At 35.8% G+C, this 18,558-nt stretch overlaps 1 long non-coding RNA gene and 1 pseudogene across 1 annotated transcript; one reads left to right on the forward strand and one right to left on the reverse strand.

The window, feature by feature from the left end:
• The first annotated feature begins 4,950 nt into the window (after positions 1-4,950).
• LOC125614807 lies at positions 4,951-8,369 on the forward strand. Its single transcript, XR_007345364.1, has 2 exons — positions 4,951-5,145; positions 7,534-8,369. It is a non-coding gene; the product is annotated as an uncharacterized LOC125614807 (long non-coding RNA).
• A 7,195-nt stretch (positions 8,370-15,564) lies between these two features.
• On the reverse strand, positions 15,565-15,673 carry LOC125614808 (annotated as a pseudogene).
• Between the last annotated feature and the right edge of the window lie 2,885 nt (positions 15,674-18,558).

Raw genomic sequence — 18,558 nt, forward strand, 5'->3', positions numbered from 1 at the left:
TGCTTGGGGGTCCAACAGAAAGACTAAGATGCATAGACATGGGGTAATCCAGTGAGTTATAAGGGGGGTGTGGAGGGGGAGGAGATAGAAGGAGGAAGAAGGTCCAAAGCTTATGGAAAGAACCAGTCAGGGGTCTGGGGTTGTGGTTCAGTGGGGCCTATCACATGTGGGGCCCTGGGTTTAACCCTCAGAACTACAAAAATAAATAAATAAAATAAAGTTATTTTGTCCAATTACAGCTAAAATATATTTACAAAAAGAACCAGTCAGTATTTCCTGTTGACTCCCCTTCTCTTGGGAGACGTTTATTACTTTGTTACCTTTTGCTCTTGCAATAAACATGCTGGGTTTTTGTTTATTTGTTTGTTTAATTATTTGTGTCCTGTTCTTCAATTCTCCACAGAGGGGAGAAAATGGACCCTTCAGTAACAGAGGAAGGAGGATCCTCTGAGCCTGGATTCTAGGTTCAGACTAAAGAACACAGCAACCACCACTCTACCTAAAGACAAAAAAATGAATGCAGCCTTTGGATCCCATAGGCAAGCAAAGTGGTGGAAGGCCTCTGGAAAAGTGCTTCCATATTGGTCAGAGAGAGAATGGGCAGGTAAAAAAATGGAGATTTGGCCTCCTCCCTTTGAAGCCCAGCTCCAGGTGCCGAGGCCTCAGGCTTCTGAGCCACCCCATCTAACAGCTCTGGAGCATGCAGTCCACTATACACGCCCTGCAGGGCGGTTCTCAGGTCTGCATGGAGTGGGGAATCCACTGATGGCCTGCAGGAGGGCAGAAGGACCAGTCCAGCTTTGACTATACTTGTGGCACCCAGGGCAGAGGTTGTTCAGATCACAGCTTCCTCCTTCTTCTCACCCCATCCTGGCCCTGGGTTTCCAGCACCTAGTGGATTAGCTGTAGCTTGGATACTTTGTAGCACTGTGCTGTCAATCTGGCGTCTCTTCCTTGGTGGGTCTGTTTTGGGCCCACCAGTGGAAGCAGGTGGGGGGGTCTCAAGGCAACATGGTTGAGCGGCATTCAGGCGCCAGGGGTGGGGTAATAGGGACAGGAACTTGGAGCTTCAGAAGGGCAACTGGGTGGGGGTCTCCAGGGGCTTAGAGGTCAGACCTGAAAAGCAGAGAGCAAAACCTTCCAGGAAGTGAACCTAGAGCCTCACCCTGGAGCTGCGTGCCCTGAAAGGCAGGAGAACCAGGCAGAGTCCACTACAGTCTGGAAGCCCAACAACCCACCTGTCTGCCCAGCTCCCCCTTCACCCCAGGCCAGCGTGTAACAAGTAGCTCTTTTCTTTCCTTGCTTAAGGGTCCCATCTGAACTCCACCTAACCTGTCCTTCCCCACAGCTGATGGTGCAGTAGGGGAGGAAAATGGGGTCCTGAGAGGGCTCAGTCCCCCTCCATGGAATGTCAGGAGCCTCCTTCAGTAAAAGGGCCAGTGAGATTCTCACTATGTGTAAGCATTTAATGGATTGTATGCATATAATATCAATAAGATCAAATACAATGCATGTTTGTACTCGATCCAGACACATATTATTGAGACGTTTATAGATTGACCATGTTGGGTAGATTGGCTTACTTCACAGAGCATAATAGTTTCTAGATTCATCCGCTTACTGGCAAAAGACATTAAGTCACGATTTCATAATTATTTATAAATATATATTTTTAGTTGTTGATAGAACTTTCTGCTTATTTATTTATTTATATGTGGTGGTGAACCTAACCCAGTGCCTCACAAGTACTCTACCACTAAGCTACAACCCCAGAGAACACTTGATTCAGTTTGATATTTTTCTGCCTATATTAATATATTATCTTTAAATAACATGTTAATGTAGAACTATTACTTTTAGTCTTTTGCTCCTAGAAATTCATTGTTAATATCTCTCACACTTACTTGGAATGCATAGAACTATTTATTTTGTATTGCAAAGGGTGTTCTGTAAATACAATACTTTAAGTGTTTCATCAGAAATTATTAGTTAATCATCTCTTCATTGCAAACATGACAGTAAAATCATATTGGGACAAAAATTATAAGTAGATAATTAAAGTTAACATTGTACAGCTATGCAATGATATTTAAATTCATATAAAACATTGAATTCAGAAATTGTTGGTTCTGGAGATGGAAAGCAAGACCTCACACATCTTGTGCAGGTGTTCTAGTATGAGCTATAAACCAACCTGCTCTATTCAAATTATTAATCTATTAGAATGGTTAACCCACTGATGGAAGTCAGGGCCCTTGTAATTCAGACTTTTCACCTCTTAAAACTTCAGCACTGCCACCTGAGCTTTGGGGGACATTCTAGACCCAAACCATGACATTTATGAAAACAAAACTAAAGTAAATGGGGAAATCTTTAGAACATATGGTTAAGCAAAACATTCCCAGATTTGACAATGAAATAAAACCTAGAAAAGTAAAGATGAATAAATTAATAAACTTCTGTTCAGTGGAAGCCCTGATTCAGTGGATAAAAATATAAGTTAAAGACTCAATGAACATGCAAGCTGCATGTGGTGGCCATGCCTGTCATTCCATAAACGTGGGAGGCTGAGACAGGAGGAAGGCCTATGACTCAATTCAAGGCCAGCCTCTACAACTTCCTGAAACCCCATCTTAAAAATAAAAAAAAAAATACTGGGGATGTAAATCATTTGTAAAGTGCCCTAGGGTTCAATTCTCAATACCCCACCCACTAAAAGGAAAAAAAGAAAAAAAAAATATATAAACTCCACTTTGAGCAAAGTGGAGTTTATATATTTTGAATGTATAAGGTATTCTCCAAACTCAACATAGAACAAAAACAAACAATCCTAAAATAAAAAGGCAAGACTCGAGGGCATTATGCTCAAAGAGAATACAGTCACAGGGAATGTGTTCAATGTACTTTGCCATAAGGATTCCTGAACTAAGATGAATGGGTCAATGGTCAAGACATGAGATTGGACATCCATGGACCAGGCTACCACTTAACAAAGAGAAAATACACTGCTGACACACAACAGCTTGGACAAGTCACCAGAGTCTCATGCTGAAACTCTCTGAAAGGAAACATACCACCTGAGTCCACTGAAGCAACACTGGTCAGATGACCAGGTCACAGACACAGAAGACAACTTCAAGGCTGTCAGGGGTGAAGGATGTGCCAGGACTGGGAGGGACAGAGGTGAAAAGAAAGGGAGACAGGCCAGCTGCTCAACACCAGAGCCCTTCTGCACCCTGACTGTGCTGCTGTCAGCACTTGATGAGGCCACAACACGGGGTTTCAAGATGAGTTCACCCAGGAAGGCTGGGCAAAGGGCAACGGGTCTCCCCACCAATTCTGTCTCAGTGTGCATCTGAAATTACCTCGGTATAAAACAATTAGCCCTTTTAAAGAGCTTAGGCTTCAGGATAAAACTAGAAGGCCCTGCTCACAGGATGAAAAATACTGAAATAACAAAGTTGAATGGTCCAAGCACAGGGCCAACAGCAGCTGTGAACCACTGGAGGTGACCCCAAGGGCATGGGCAAGAGGGCTGAACCCTGCTCCCTGCTGAAATTTCAGCCTGATCTTCCATGGTAACTATGGCACCCCGCCTTGGAAATCCACACTTCGCCTCCAAAACCCTCAATGTGAACTTTGAAAGTGGCTGCGTTTCCAGGGAGACTGGCTGGGACAAGTCTGTAGAGAAAGTGCCTGGCCCCACCTACTATCCGCCCATTCGCCAGCACCCCTGTACCCGCCTGTACTCACACAGAGTCGCAACTTCTTCTCTGGCGGCGATTTCCTCAGCCAGCCAGAATGCACTAATTGGCTGCTGTCCATGCTGCCCGCGGTGATAGACCTGAGTGCAGAGTCAGTTGCAGAGGCTGGGAGAGGAGACCTGGGCATGCTTGTATGCTCACTAGTCACGGAAGTCCTCAGCACCACGACCCCCTGGCCAGCTGCCTTATGCAGGTCTGGAGACCTTCAGGCCTGCCACGGAAATAACCCCTTCCCTCTGAGAAGGAGGGGGTGATGCTGAAGGCCCCCTGAGCCTCGAGGGGTGGGGTGAAGTGTCTCTGCATTTTCTAAACCATCTGAATGTTAACATAGAGTACCCGGTACAACATAAACACTATGTAACAGTTTAGAAATCTGCATGGTTTGGCTGGTGCGGAGGTGTGTGGTGAAGTCAGGTGCACCCAATTCATCTTTCCCTAGAGGTTGGTCTTCTGCATACCCGTGGACATTTTTGCAACATTTTTGCAACATTTTTGCCATCAAGACTGGCAGTTAGTTGGGGATAGGTCACATTAATTCAGAAGCTCCTCTGGGTCTAATTTCCTTAAACAAAAATCCTGGATTGTTGGTCACAATTCCATGTGGAAACAGAGAGTCTTGGAGGGATAGTGTGGCTCCATGTCTTCTGTGTGCATATCATCCTTCTCTTGCTCTCCTACCCCCAAAGCTACTGTGAAATGAACCTTCATTTGCAATCTATTTTAGTATTTAGAGGATTGAAATGAAACTAAGAGTATTGTTTTTTTAACAGAGAGTCCCAGCCAATCACAGTAGGGAGGTCTGAACTGACCAAATGAGACAAACACCATTTGCAACCTGAAAAGCTGACTTTGTAACCAGTTGAGTTGTTTTTGTACCTCACACCTCTTTTCTGTTTGTAAATGCCTCCTGATCCTGTGGCCCTATTCTTCTACTTTTGTGCTGCTGTATTGTGAATTGTTCTTTAAAAAAAAAAGTTTATTCAATAAATTGCTTTGCTTCACTTGGTGAAGTTTCTTCATTTAAAAATGACTTTGGGATGTTTATTATTTTATTTTTTACCAAACTTTCCCATCTCTCCCCCCTTCTTTCTGCAGCTTTTGGTAACTTCTAGTCTACTCTGAACTTCTGTTATTCTTCCTTCTTAGATATTTTTATAATTTTATTCATCTAAATGAACTTTATACTTTTTACACAAAGTGCTCAATTTTTAAAGAAATCATGTTGGGATTTTAAAAGAACATGTATGAAGCTGTATAAATTAATATGGAAAAATACATTGTAACAAAAATATATATTCCTTATTACTCAGACATAAAGAAGAATGAAATTATGGCATTTGCTGGAATGGATGTGTTATGGAGAGGCACTCCAGGAAACACTGTAAGTTTGAATTTGAAATCAAAAGAGAGTTTTATTTACCTTGCCAGGGACTGTCACCCACCATAGAGACTCAACCTCTGTAGGAGGACATCAGCTTCCTGGTCCATCCAAGAAGAATATAAGCATAAAACCTACAACTTAGTGACTTGCTGATAATCATGTAAGCTAGACAATCATAGAAATTAAAACATTAACATGTGGGACCTGTGGGCTTTAGGCAGGACTGGAAATTTCCAGTCAGCAAGCAAGTGATAAACATAAGCACTAATAAGTAGCTGAATAAGAAATAAACATATAGAAATAAATGTTTTTATATGTATTAATCATAACCAGTTAGGAAAAAACATATAGGTAAAAACATTGCCTTCATAATAGCTACAGCAAATTTATAATACATTAAAAATTTTTATTGATCTAGAAGAAAATTATAAATCTTTTTACTGAGATGCTTAATAGACCACAAGTCCTCATAGGAGGAAGGACACAGATCTGGAGAGAAATGCCATAAATATTTGGTTTTTGCTTAGTTGACACAGAATCTATGTTGCCCAGGCTGGCCTTGAACTCCTGGGCTCAACTGATCCTTTTACCTCAGCCTCCCAAGTAGCTGGAACAACAGGCATGCAGCACCATGCCTGGTTAATAAACCTTTCATGGCCATGATTCTGTTGTATATTTTCTTTATAGATAACTTCTTACTTTTTATAAGTTAAAAAATACTAGAAAGGGCAAGCAGCATAGGCCCTCTCTTCATTCCCTGACCCCAACTTAAGCCTCTGGAGATGGGGCTGCCCAGGGGACTCCGCTGCACAGCTAGATTTGGCAGTGACTCAGAAGCCACTTTTTGAAGAACAGAGACCTCTGAATTTCTTAGCATTCCTGCCAAGGAATAGATTTCAAATAAACACTTAATTTAAGACTTTTTAATGATTCAAACTATTGAAGAAGCTGTACTTACACAATTTCAGCATTGTCTTCACAGAATAGTTTTGTGCAATACTGTCTGAATTATTTTTCTCTATAGGGAAGCTGCATAAAATATTCTACATCAACCCGGATTCTTAAACGTGAAACAGAGATAGTTCCATTACAAATAAAAATTGTGCATATTATAGTCATTTAAAATATACGTATATAATTATTATGCTTAATGTAAAACAAAACACATACAAAAATTGTTTCTAATGGCACTACTACAGGCAAGGGAAAGGCTCTTTCTTGAAGAATGACAAAAAATCTTTATTTTTATGTAAAAAGCACAAATATACATATAGTACATAAATTGATGATGAGCATATGTTGGTATGAAAATTTCAACAAAGAAGCCCAAAAATTTAAGAAAAAAAAGTGTTTCAATGAGGATTTGGTGGTTGAAACATAATGAACAAATCTGTGAAGAAATTCTATTTATTATCTTTAAATATCAACATTGGTATAAGACCAGAATTACATGAAAGTTTCTATAAATAGATGGATTTTGCAATAATTAGTATTTGCCAATTTTGCACGAAGAAATAAAATACTGAGATTGGATAATAAGTTCAATATCAGGCTGGGGGTGGGTATGCAGCTCAGTGATAGAGTACATGCATGGGCTGAGGATAGCATGTATGGGTTCAATACTACAAAACGAAACCAGTACCAAAAAAGTACAATGTTTTACTTCAGATTAAGGCAAATGACAGCCCACTTTACCAGATTATTTCAATGTGAACTAGTCTCTTCCCTGGATCCTCATCATGCCTGTATGTACATCATATTTTGTCTCATAAAGTTTAGGAAAAGGTGATTGCCCAATTTCATCATATTATTCTCCTGCCTCAATAAACCTAGATCAAAACACCAAATACAAAAAGAAAGTCCCCAAGAGCTCAAAACAAGTTATTTTAATAACAATTGTGGTTATTATAAACATGCAAAATTACAAGCTGGAGAAGGATCTACCTATAAATCCCCAATATCTGGAAATTCCTGCTGTGACATTGTTCTTTCTATTCAGGACACCCCTCCTATTGCAACTGAAGTTTACTTGGTATTGCTCCTCCTTCAATAGAAGAGTACTCATAGTTATTTATTAAACTGACAATCTCTTACTCTGAGAAGGAAACTAGAAACATTATCACAAAATGCTGAGACTGACTTGCTGCTCATGTTTTCTAGTAAATGTGACATGTGGCCCCAGAGTCAGTGAAGACTCCCCAGTCACCACCCAGTTACCAGCTCATTATGATCTCTCTCTCCACCTTAAGCCACTTTGATAAACAGGAGAATAAGGAACACACACTTGAGCACACAATCTGATCTCTGCAACCTGAGGCCAGACCAGCAACCTACCCTTCTGGGGAGATAAGTGTTCTTCTCTACTTCCTGTTACTGTCTTTCTTGCAGCCACCCTTCCCTAATGGACTTGCTCCATCACAGGAGCAAACTGAGGGAATGCAACAGAGAACAGCTGGTGAAGGCTCCAGGAGATGCAAAGCAAAGTGCCCAAACCCATATGCCCTTTCCAGGAAAGAAGGTGGAGAAGAGAGAGGTTGCCCTGCACCACCACTTTGGCTCCTGGGAATATACCACACAAACCTACAAAAGAAAAGGAAGATTTGGTTTTCATGTTTGATGTCAAGAATCTCTAGTCACATAATTGGACCAAAAGTTCCCTCTGGAAACCATCCCAGCCTACATTTTACCTTACAGAAGAGGAGAGATGTTACCATCTGGACCTGCTAAGCTAAACACAGTCACCCAATTACAGAATGTCAGGAGGAATACAGGTCTCCCAGATTCTGTTCCACTGTTTTTCTTACTACAGTAGTCCCCTCATCCACAGTTTCAGTGCTCACTGGTTAAATAAAACTTGAATATATAAATAGGAAATTCCAGAAATAAACAATTCACAAGTTTTACATTATGCTCCATTCTGAGTATTTTGATGAAATCTCACCGTTTCCCTCCATCTCATTCCATCAATCCCAGAACATGAAGTATTCCTTTGTAGAGTATACCCATGCTGCATGTACCACCTACCCATTAGTCACTCAGTAACCATATCCATTGCAGAATTGTTATTGCAGGTGCTTATGTTCAAGTAACCATTAATGGCCCCAAAGTGCAAACTATTAAAGTGTATTATTATTATTATTATTATTATTATTATTATCATTTTACATATTATAATTAATCTTTTACTGTGACTAATCTATAAATTAAAGTATCATAAATATTAATGTACATGGAAAAACCCAGCATATATTCAGAGGTTTTCACTTGCGGTTTTAGAACATATCACCCACAGGTTAGGGGGAGTACTATAAAATCATTGTGACTCCTTAACTAAGGAAAATTTTTAGAAAGTAAAAATTTAAAAATGCATTGCTTTAACTTCTGAAATCAGAGAGCTTACAAATGATTGTCAGTCATGTCATGTGTGAGACTGATATAAAACTGCAACCACACAGTTATCCTCTCCATTCACTTGCACGGCTTTTTCCACCCTCTAAGTTTGTTTACTTCCTGTCACAAATGGATTTTGGCTCTATGAAGATGTGTATTTTTATTTGTTTTGCTTACTGCCATATTTCCAGGACCCATCACAGTGCCTGGCACATAATAAGTCTTCAAAAACTACTTATTGGGTGGCTGAATGAATAAATACTTGCAGCTTCTCTTAAGGGGAACCATTTCCACTTAAGTGACATTCCTCGACATCCTGACTGAAACACAGTATCATCATACTCAACAGATAATCCAAAGCCTAACAAATCATGTGTGTGTGTGTGTGTGTGTGTGTATGTTTATTTTTCTCATCCCTCTTTGTCCCTCACTGGAACCTACTAGTTTGGCCATGCTGGTTGTGGCCTCACACAGTGGACGATGGGCACTGATATTGCAAGAAGTCAAAAAGAGGCAGGCCATAAAATGGTGTAAGCAAAATACAGAAGCATGCATTGGGCCTAAGTCTAAAGCAACCAAAAGGGAGGTGTCAGCACTAGACTGAGAACTCCAAGCCCTCTGCTGAAGTGTCTACATTGGCTGAGGATTTAAAATAATTTTCTCATTCCAATACCCAAGACTGTGACTCTAATGCCTGGATTTGGATGTTGTGCCATTTCCAATTTCCCCACATTGATCTTACACAACCAGTCTTTGAATGGCTATCTTCTACCTTGTGCTGAAAATCCTAACACCAGTGATAATTATAAACAACTGGTATTACCCATAAAGCCTTCATCAGCTTAGGTGACAAAGTATTCTACATTGTGAGTAGTGTTCCAAGACAAAGTGAATAAAGCACATATAGAATATAACTGCCCCTCTTCCAGTATGCATGGCTTTATTTCTGTATCTAGACACATGCTGTTATAAAAATCTTTCACTGCAGTATTTCATTATGGATAGTCCAATTCACTTCCTTTAATAATAATCCAGAAGCAACCTGGATTTACAATCTGTAACATTTTTAAAAGACAGATAAACAATGCATAATTTAAAAGTAGAACCATAAAATTATAAACCTTACAATCATGATAACTACTTTTAATATAAGTGAGCAAACAAATTCTTAACAAGTAATTTTGTCATAAATTGTTAGACCAAAGGTAAATACCAAATTGTATAAGCAGCAATAAGTAAGTCATTTTCAATGATGTGCAGAGATGCCTTTTATCTCCATATTTTGAAAATATCCATAATTATATTTACAAGCAGGGGTCACAGCTATATTTTAACATTTTTTTAAAAAGGAAAAGTAAGTAGGAATACATGTATATTATATTAAAAAAGAAGTAATGATAAAAAAATAAATATAAACTATTACCTATAATGGAACAGAGAATAAATTTAAAGAAACAGAAGCAAAGTCAAACCTGTTGGAATATATCATGTTACATGTTATTGTTATTAGAAACCCAGATTTCATTGTTAGAGACAAAATAAAAATATAAAAAATTAAATTTGAATTGACATTCTAAGAATTCATGACTTTTCAAATGTATTTCCTTGTTCTGCCTAATGAAAGGGCTTAGAAGCAATAGTGTCCTAAATTTTGAGATCCTAAATGCCAAGAAGCAGGAACACAGGTATTTGTAGTCATATTATGCCTACTTTTCCAATTATTTAAACATTTTATATTAAAAAATGTAAAAAAGAATATTGGTGGGCTGGGGATGTGGCTCAAGTGGTAGTGCACTCCCCTGGCATGCACAGGGTGCTGGGTTCAATCCTCAGCACCACATAAAAAGAAAATAAACATGTTATGTCCACTGAAATCTCAAAATAAATATTAAAAATTCTCTCAATTCTCTCTCTCTCTCTCAAAAAAAAAAAAAGAACATTGGTCATTCTAATTCTAGTAATGATATCTGCAGGTAACAATTGTAAACCCTGGGGCATGGGTAATGATCTGAAGTCACTGAAGTGGTGCTCAAAGCAGACAGGTCCTAAAAGACATTTGGTTCCTCAAAGAAGGAAACCTCACGAAAATCCAGGTTTTTGTAGCTTTTCCCAGAGGACCTCCCACTGCTCTGACTCCTTTTCTTAATGTTGGAGTGGTGGAAAGGCTCTTCTTTTTTCTCTTTATCCCCATCTCCTGCTGGCTCACAATTGCCTCAGAGTCTATGTATAAGCTTTTCCTTTACTAGGATATTAATTTCTGTCAACCCACCTCCAAAGTGTAATGAACATATAGCCCTATGTGATTCCCAATCTTAAATAGGATCTTCTGAGTGAGACATTTCCTGACTTCCCAAACTTTATCTGGTTCTGTTAAGATAAAGAAAGCTTATTACAGAAATAAGGAAAACTATTGTAACACACGCTTCCCATACTACTGTTTACTTCCTCCTATTTTCTGGTGATAAAGGGATACACCAATTAATTTTAGGAGGGGAATATCTACCAAAATGTTCAATAAAAATGTTTAATTAAATTTAGTTACATTAAGATAAGGTGGTTTCATTATCCTATGATTTGAATTTTCCCACCTACTTTTGAGAAAATGGAATAGACTTTCTACTATACAAGAGTATAGAATATATGGATTGCATTTGCCTTGAAATGTGGTTACTGCTTGCTACATTGAAGTGTGATGCTTAACATTATGTGTCAACTTGGCTTGAATAAGTCTCAAAATTTTTATGAAATTCCCTTACAGAGGTTGCTATGAAGATTTCTTTAGATGTGGCTGATATTTAAATAGATTTTCAGTAAGACAAAATACCTGTCATAATTTGATCCAATCAACTGAAGGCTTTATGAGAAAAGACTGAGTTCTTCTAAAGAAGCATGATTCTGCTGCCAGACTTCCTTTAGACTGAAACTACATCATCATCTCTTTTCTAGCCCACAGGAGTGCTCTGCAGATTTTAGAATTATCAATCTCAGCAAATGCCTAAAACTAAAGCTGTATCCCCTCTCCTCCCGCTACCCCTCTCCTCCTCCTCCTCCTCCTCCTCCTCCTCNAATATAGAGAGAATAGAGGGAAGTAAGAAAACTAATTTAACAAGTGCATGAATCACTCTTTCTATTAGTTATTTTAATTCCCCAAGAAACCCTAGAAAGTAAATTTAATTATTATTGTAATTTAGGAGGAGAAAAAATGAGTCCCAGAGAAGATAAGAGGTACTTTCCTGTGTAATGGGAAGCCATGCAAAGAACCTGGCATGACAGTCTTCATGCTTTCTGCCATTCTTAGATTACCTGTCTGTGAGAGGCACTGGCTAGGGAATCTTGTATTAGCCAGAGACAGCACTGCACTATGCTCCAAAAATAAGAGAGACTCTTTGGATTAGAGAAGGGCAAAAATACACCCCAGAGTTATTGTTGGTAAGCTGTGATTGTTGCTGTGGTTTTATTAAGCAATAATTTTTTCTGACATTGTGCTGGTTTTCAGAGATTATGAGATAGTCCCCCATTTTAAAAATAAAACACAAAAATATATTTCTTCGTTCCATTAGTGAGCTGAGAATGGTTTTTATTTTCTTTCAAGTTTTTTGCCCAGTTTTCTTGATGCAGCCCCCACATTTGTAAGTTTCACTGAGGCTAGACTAGGACAAACCTTTGTCCTCCAAATGGAGCATGTGTTTCTATTTCAAAGTCTGTGGCCCACGTGTACCTTGGGTAAGAACAATGAATGGAAGAGTTGCCAAAATTATAGTATCCTAGGGGAAAAGCAATGTAGACTAATTGTACTCTCTAAATAATAAAATAAGGTATAGGCTTCTTTGCTCACAGCCAAAATTATTTATATATATCTCTAGTAGTTACAGTTCCCAAGAAAGCATCCCAAATTTATTCTTAGGACTATCGAATATGATGGCCTTAAGGCACCACACTAGAGGTAGAAATGAGTTTGAGTGGATGACATCTTATTAAATAGAGAGAAAGAGTTTTCTGATGTTAATATAAATGTATACTTTGATTGATTTTTTTGGAGACCCCTCAAAATATTTTAGATGAAAACATGAGTCAGTTAAAATATGATAATAAAATCAAATCTTTTGTACATATTTATGTCACTATATTTTTATTTTGGAACTGGTTTTAAGACTGAACTTAAATTTTATAGCAATGAGTTATCAATTTATTATTTCTGCTGTTTTTTTTTCTCTTTTGTATTAATCACCAGCAAAACACAAGCTTGCAAGAGAAAATGTCAATATTTCAGACTAAGCAGAATGGAGGCTACCCCCTAACTTTTCTGATCTTAAATTCAGAAGAAATATATTTGATAGGAGATATAGAAATCAAAAGCAAAAAAAGAAAAAGAAAATTAGCTCAACTGGGCTTAAAATCTGAGAGTAGTATTTAGAGCTAAGAAATAAATTTGAGTGAAATGCATCTTAGAATAAAAGCAAAACCAAAATTCCAGTGAAGAAACCAAACCATATATGTAAGATGGAAAGAGTAAGACAATTCATTGGAAAAGCTAAAATTCTAATAGAAATGAGATTAGAAAGAAAAAGAAGTTGCAAAATGGATGAAAATGAAAAGAGAAGATCTGTGAGATCTAACTGTTGTGAGTTTCATTTAGCAGGGCAGAGGCTCCTCCATTGCCTTCAGGTTGGATGAGTCCCCAGGCCTTTCTAACGAAAGAGCAGTACGTGACCAAGTCGCATATTGTGATTTCCTCATTTCTCTCTAATGATGATGCTTTCAAAAAGTTCCTCCTTAGTTCTGTTATTTGGAACTTTTTCCCAGTCACCAAAACTCAAAATAATTATTAATTGGAGAAACTGTTTTTTTTTATGAAAACATATGCTGCTCTTTGATGATTTTCTCTATTCATGTTAGTTTTAATGTTTTTACAACTTATTGCTGTCTTTCCCCTTAGTAAACATGACTATTTTTTTAATTAATTTTAGCATTTACATGAAAGAATACTTTGTATAGATTTATTTATTCAGTGTTTTGACCTTAATAACACTCTCTGGGAATAAAGTTATTTTCCATTATTTTGTTATTGTTGTTGTTTTTACAAATGAAATTATGGTCTTTTTATGCATGGTATTATATTTGAAGAATGCTAATGCAATAATGAAGCCATAATCAAGCTAATTCATAGCCAAAAATGTTGTTTAAGCACCCACCAATATTGTGACTCTCTTTTAAGCTACATTTTTTTTGCACTACCGTTTGTTTGCTGTTAGTTCTAGGGTCTTGAATTTCCAACTAGACTATAAAATCCTCCATGATAGGGACGGTATTTTAATGCTTTTAGGACCTCCATTGATATTGGTATAATGCTCAGTAAAATGTGTATTTGAATAAGTGTGTGTTGAATTGATACAGTTCTTAAACATGCATATAATTGAGTCATGTGACATCTCTGAGTTGCCAAGTTTTTGAGTTAAATGGTACTTAAATTAAAGTAGCTAGCTTCCTTAAAAATTATAAGATTCTTCTAAAATCTCATCATTCCTAATTCAATTTGTTAAAAAAGATGCATATTTCAAGAGCCAACAATTTTAGAATATTACTTATTCAATTGCATTTTTGCTATTTGACTTTAGAAATCTTAGATAAATCTTATTTAGTATACATCTTTTCTTTTTGGCAAAGAATATACTTAAAGAGTTAGAACTACATATGTTCATTTTTGGCAATAATTCTTACTATATTGGCAAGGTTCGGTTGTTTCTTTTAAGATATTTGTATTTCTTAAAAGCTTCACAACAAAAAATAACAATATGTGAATTATGTGAAACTGAAGTTCATTCTGTATGTTGTGTATAGATTTATCTTCTCATATACTAAAATATTTGGTGTCCTCAGCACATTTGTACCGGCTCTGGTACAATGTAAACCTTTAGTAGCTCTCAGTTTTCCTAAACATTTTTTTAAAGTTTTTTTTGTTCTAGCTCAGAATTATTTTTGTGTGTGTGAAAGTTCTTGACTTAGAATTAAAAAAAAAATGTGTAAGAATTATAAAAACTTTCAGATACATGTTGTTTTAGAGATTTATTGGTTAAAAAATTAACTTTTTAGTACTCAAAGCTACTCTTTTTTTATATATACTTTTTAGGTGTACATTGACAGAACACAATGCCTTTATTTTTATGTGGTGCTGAAGATCAAACCCAGGTTCCACCCACACTAGGCGAGCAAATCACAGCCCTCGAAGCTAATTTTTATGTGAAGTTGCCTGTGTGCTTCTCTCTTTCTCTCCTTCCCTCACTGAATCTTGATTTCTATGTTATCTATTTGTCAAAGCCATCAGACTTCCATCTGTTTAATAAAAATAGTGTAAATGAAACATTAGTTTTGTTATAATTAGTTGGTACCTTAATAATTTTAAAGAATTTTTTATCAATTTCTTTTGGTATTTATGGTTGTAAGAAAAAATTAACATTGACATTCGTATAAATACTATTAACATTCTGAAAATGGTGAATCCACATAATGAAAAATTTTGTGTTCACTTTTATGTGCAAAATACAATAATTAAACAATTTAGGGTAGTTTTTCAGGGCTATTCTGTAAATTTTCATCCAGGAGATGAGGCCTGAACATATTTTGAAGCAACTGTGTTCAGGGAAGTGAAAATATAATATACTGGATTTATGTGTAGAGGGTAAAGAGATCAAGAAAGTTCAGATCTGTCATTATTTAGAGTTAGACTTTATCCTTTAGTTGGTATAGAATTGTAAAAAAAAAGTTTAAAAGTTTAAAAAAATTGAAAATTGAACAAGACAGTATGTTAAACTGAAAATTAAACAGGACAGTATGTGATATGTATTGGAAGGTAATAAGAAAGATAATTCTTTTTGTTCTTTTTAGACAATTTCTAGGGTGGCTCATGGGCCCCAGGAGGAGAGATCAGAGTAAGGTGGAATTATATCATTTATTAAAAATAAATAAGAACTCAAGAGAGAAGGAAGGATTTTAAATGTACCTAATAAAATACCTTCCTTAGCCTTTTTTTCACAACAGATAAGTAATGTGCAGAGGTAGTAACAAGGTGTAGAGCAAGGCATATCTCCCACACCAGTCACATGAACACTCAATAATCATCACACTTATGAACCAAAAGTATCTTTATTCTATTTTTATAAGTTACAATAAAGATTGTTGTCATGATGAAATAAATGATTAAAATTTAATTCATTTTTATATAGGTCATAAAATCCATGCAATCAATTATATCTTGGTTAGTATAACAGATTGAATCATATCATAACTTTATTATAATCATATCAAAACTTCATGATATACAAAGAAATTTGATGTCAGGAAAATATCTAAAAGAATGGTCTGAATACTTCTTTTTGCTATTTTTTTCCATTTTTTTCTGAACCTTTCATTCTGTTATAATTCAGTTATGAATTTCATTTATCAATGGACATGTATGAAGTTCTAACATATATTTCAAACTAAATGTACTTGAGAAGTTCACTTGAAGTATGCACTTTAGCATAAAACAGGAAGTTATATAAACTTATCTATGTCCTTCTCAATTCTGAATATCCTTATTGCTATTCTCCTTTCAGTACTCAGAATCAAATTAAATATCTCTGCTCAGTCTTTGTCAGTGCCAGATTTAGTATTTGTGCCATTTAGTATTTGTGCTCTATCAAGTTTCTTAACCTTTTTGAAGCCATAGATTCCTTCTGTGAATTTTGCTTAAAAATATTTACATCATAAAGTAGTTTCAAGACTTAGATAAAATAAAAAAAAATATTTAGAATATATAGTGCCTTGAAGAGATGCTAACACTGTATGTCAATAATATCTTGGTCTATCTTTGATATTACTTGTTTGCATTTTAAAACCTATCAGAAATATGTTTTAAAATTTATTTTTATAAAAGAGAAAAAAATCTAGCACTGACAAGATTGACCATAGACAAATTTTAATAAATTTGAAATTTTTAATAAAAAATTTCTGTGTTATCATCATAGGTTGTTTTCTCTATATGGTTTACCTTATCAAATTAAACAGCTAAAATTGATATTTCTAAATATGAAACAAAAGCCAACTGTGGCTCTACAGTGATGTTTAAAGAATGTTATAATGAATGATGTTCTTATTAAGATAGTATGTCCAGATATCTATGCTAATTTTCAATTTTGAAAGCCAAGATGAAGAGCACATGCATTAAATTTGACATTAGGATAGAATACTTTTTCCTCAGTTTGTCTTTGTTTTAAATAAACTATTCCCCTCCCACTGTGGCAAAAGATGTGCAGAATTTATTCATACTTTACTCTTCAAAAAGTTCTTTAGAGTAAAGGAACTGTCATTTAATATTTTATGACATATTAGTTGTGGAAAAACTATGTGAATTCTCCTTTAACATCTAGATGAATTTTCCCTCTCCTCGAATCCCCTTAATATGTGGAAGAGCTAATTAAGGTGTGTAGCATTACAGAGTGTTGTATGGATTGCTGCAATTAAGTGCACATCTCCAAGCAACATAGAGCCATTATGCAAAACCATTGTGAACAGGTGATACATTAAGAAGCACAGCTCTGCTGTGCATCTAGTCCTTGATATTGAGAAATACTGCAGTTGAGATGGAATATGCAAATCGAAAATCCACACAAGGTCAGAGTGAGAAAGCCAAAATGCCACCCTTTGTTGGTTTCAAAATGAGAAATTCATTTCTACTTCATAATCAAGTTAAAATAGAAAAAGAAATCAGTCAAAGAAAATTCAGATATTTCTCTTCCTTTTTGCTTCTTTATAAAATAATTCTTTGATTTTTGCCACTAGAGATAAATAGAAGAATTATTTTCAGTGCGTATTATTCCTCTGGGATGATTTTATACTTTTATTTCCTAACATTTTTCCTCTTGTATTTACTCTAATGAGAGAAAATGGTAATAAACCATTACTCAAGAAGTCATCCATGATCATTGTTTTATTTATGCTTTTCCACTATCTGAGTTACCTTGAGAAAGAGTGTCTTTTCATTCTTTTCTTTCTCCATCTTAAGTACAACAATAATAATAAACAAATAAAAGTATATACTTTATTTTCCTAACAGGATAAATGATTAACAAATGGTGAAATGATTTTTATTTAGGTAAATAAATTTGTAGTTGTTTATCTTTTGTGTTCATCTCAGGTGCAGAGGGGTCATCTCATGATATTCTGCATTTTGTCTCATGCTATTCTCCTAACTCACCTTTTTCTTATCCTTCATCCCTAATGCCAACTTCTCTGTTTATGCAGATTTCTAACGAGTTTTATGTATGTACTTGGATAAATACTTATGATATTAAATATGTCTCAATAAGTCTTCTGTGCTTAATTCATATAGGTATAATTCAATTTTATACGTTTGAAATTGTACAAATCCAGTATAATTATCTTAACATTGTCTCCAACTTCTCCTGATTATCTCTAATTCTGGCACTTCTGTGAACAATGCCAAAATAAAGCAATCATGTCTATGTTTTTTCCAAACTTTTTCAAGAATTGCTCTAAACTTAAATCTATGAGTGTGAAATAACTGGATCAAAGGATATATTACATTTCACTTCATTTATAGCCAGATTAATTCAATGATCTAAATTTTCATTTAAGTATTAATGTTTGTATACATAAATTTAGAGTATTCATATATTTAAAGATTTTCTGAGCAAGATATAGATACTATTTATTTTATGTCTCCAGATATATGGATCTCTCTTTTTTCATTTTAAGAGAAAAATTTAGGTTTATAGAAAAATTGAGGGAAGTTACAGAGATATTTTTATATACTCCTTGCTCCACATGAGCAGAGCTGCCTCAAGTTAACATCCTGTGCCACTAAAAATATATTAGTATTTGTTATGAGTGTGTGTGTGTTATAGTCCTTGAAATTATACTGATATAATCAATATCCAAAATAGATAGTTTGTTGGAAAAGACAAAACTCTGAACATAGTAAAAAGATCAGAGATTGCCATCTATTAGTGAGAAAGGAGTGAGCAA

Source organism: Marmota marmota, unplaced genomic scaffold, assembly GCF_001458135.2.
Source record: "Marmota marmota marmota unplaced genomic scaffold, marMar, whole genome shotgun sequence".
Lineage (NCBI taxonomy): Eukaryota > Metazoa > Chordata > Mammalia > Rodentia > Sciuridae > Marmota > Marmota marmota.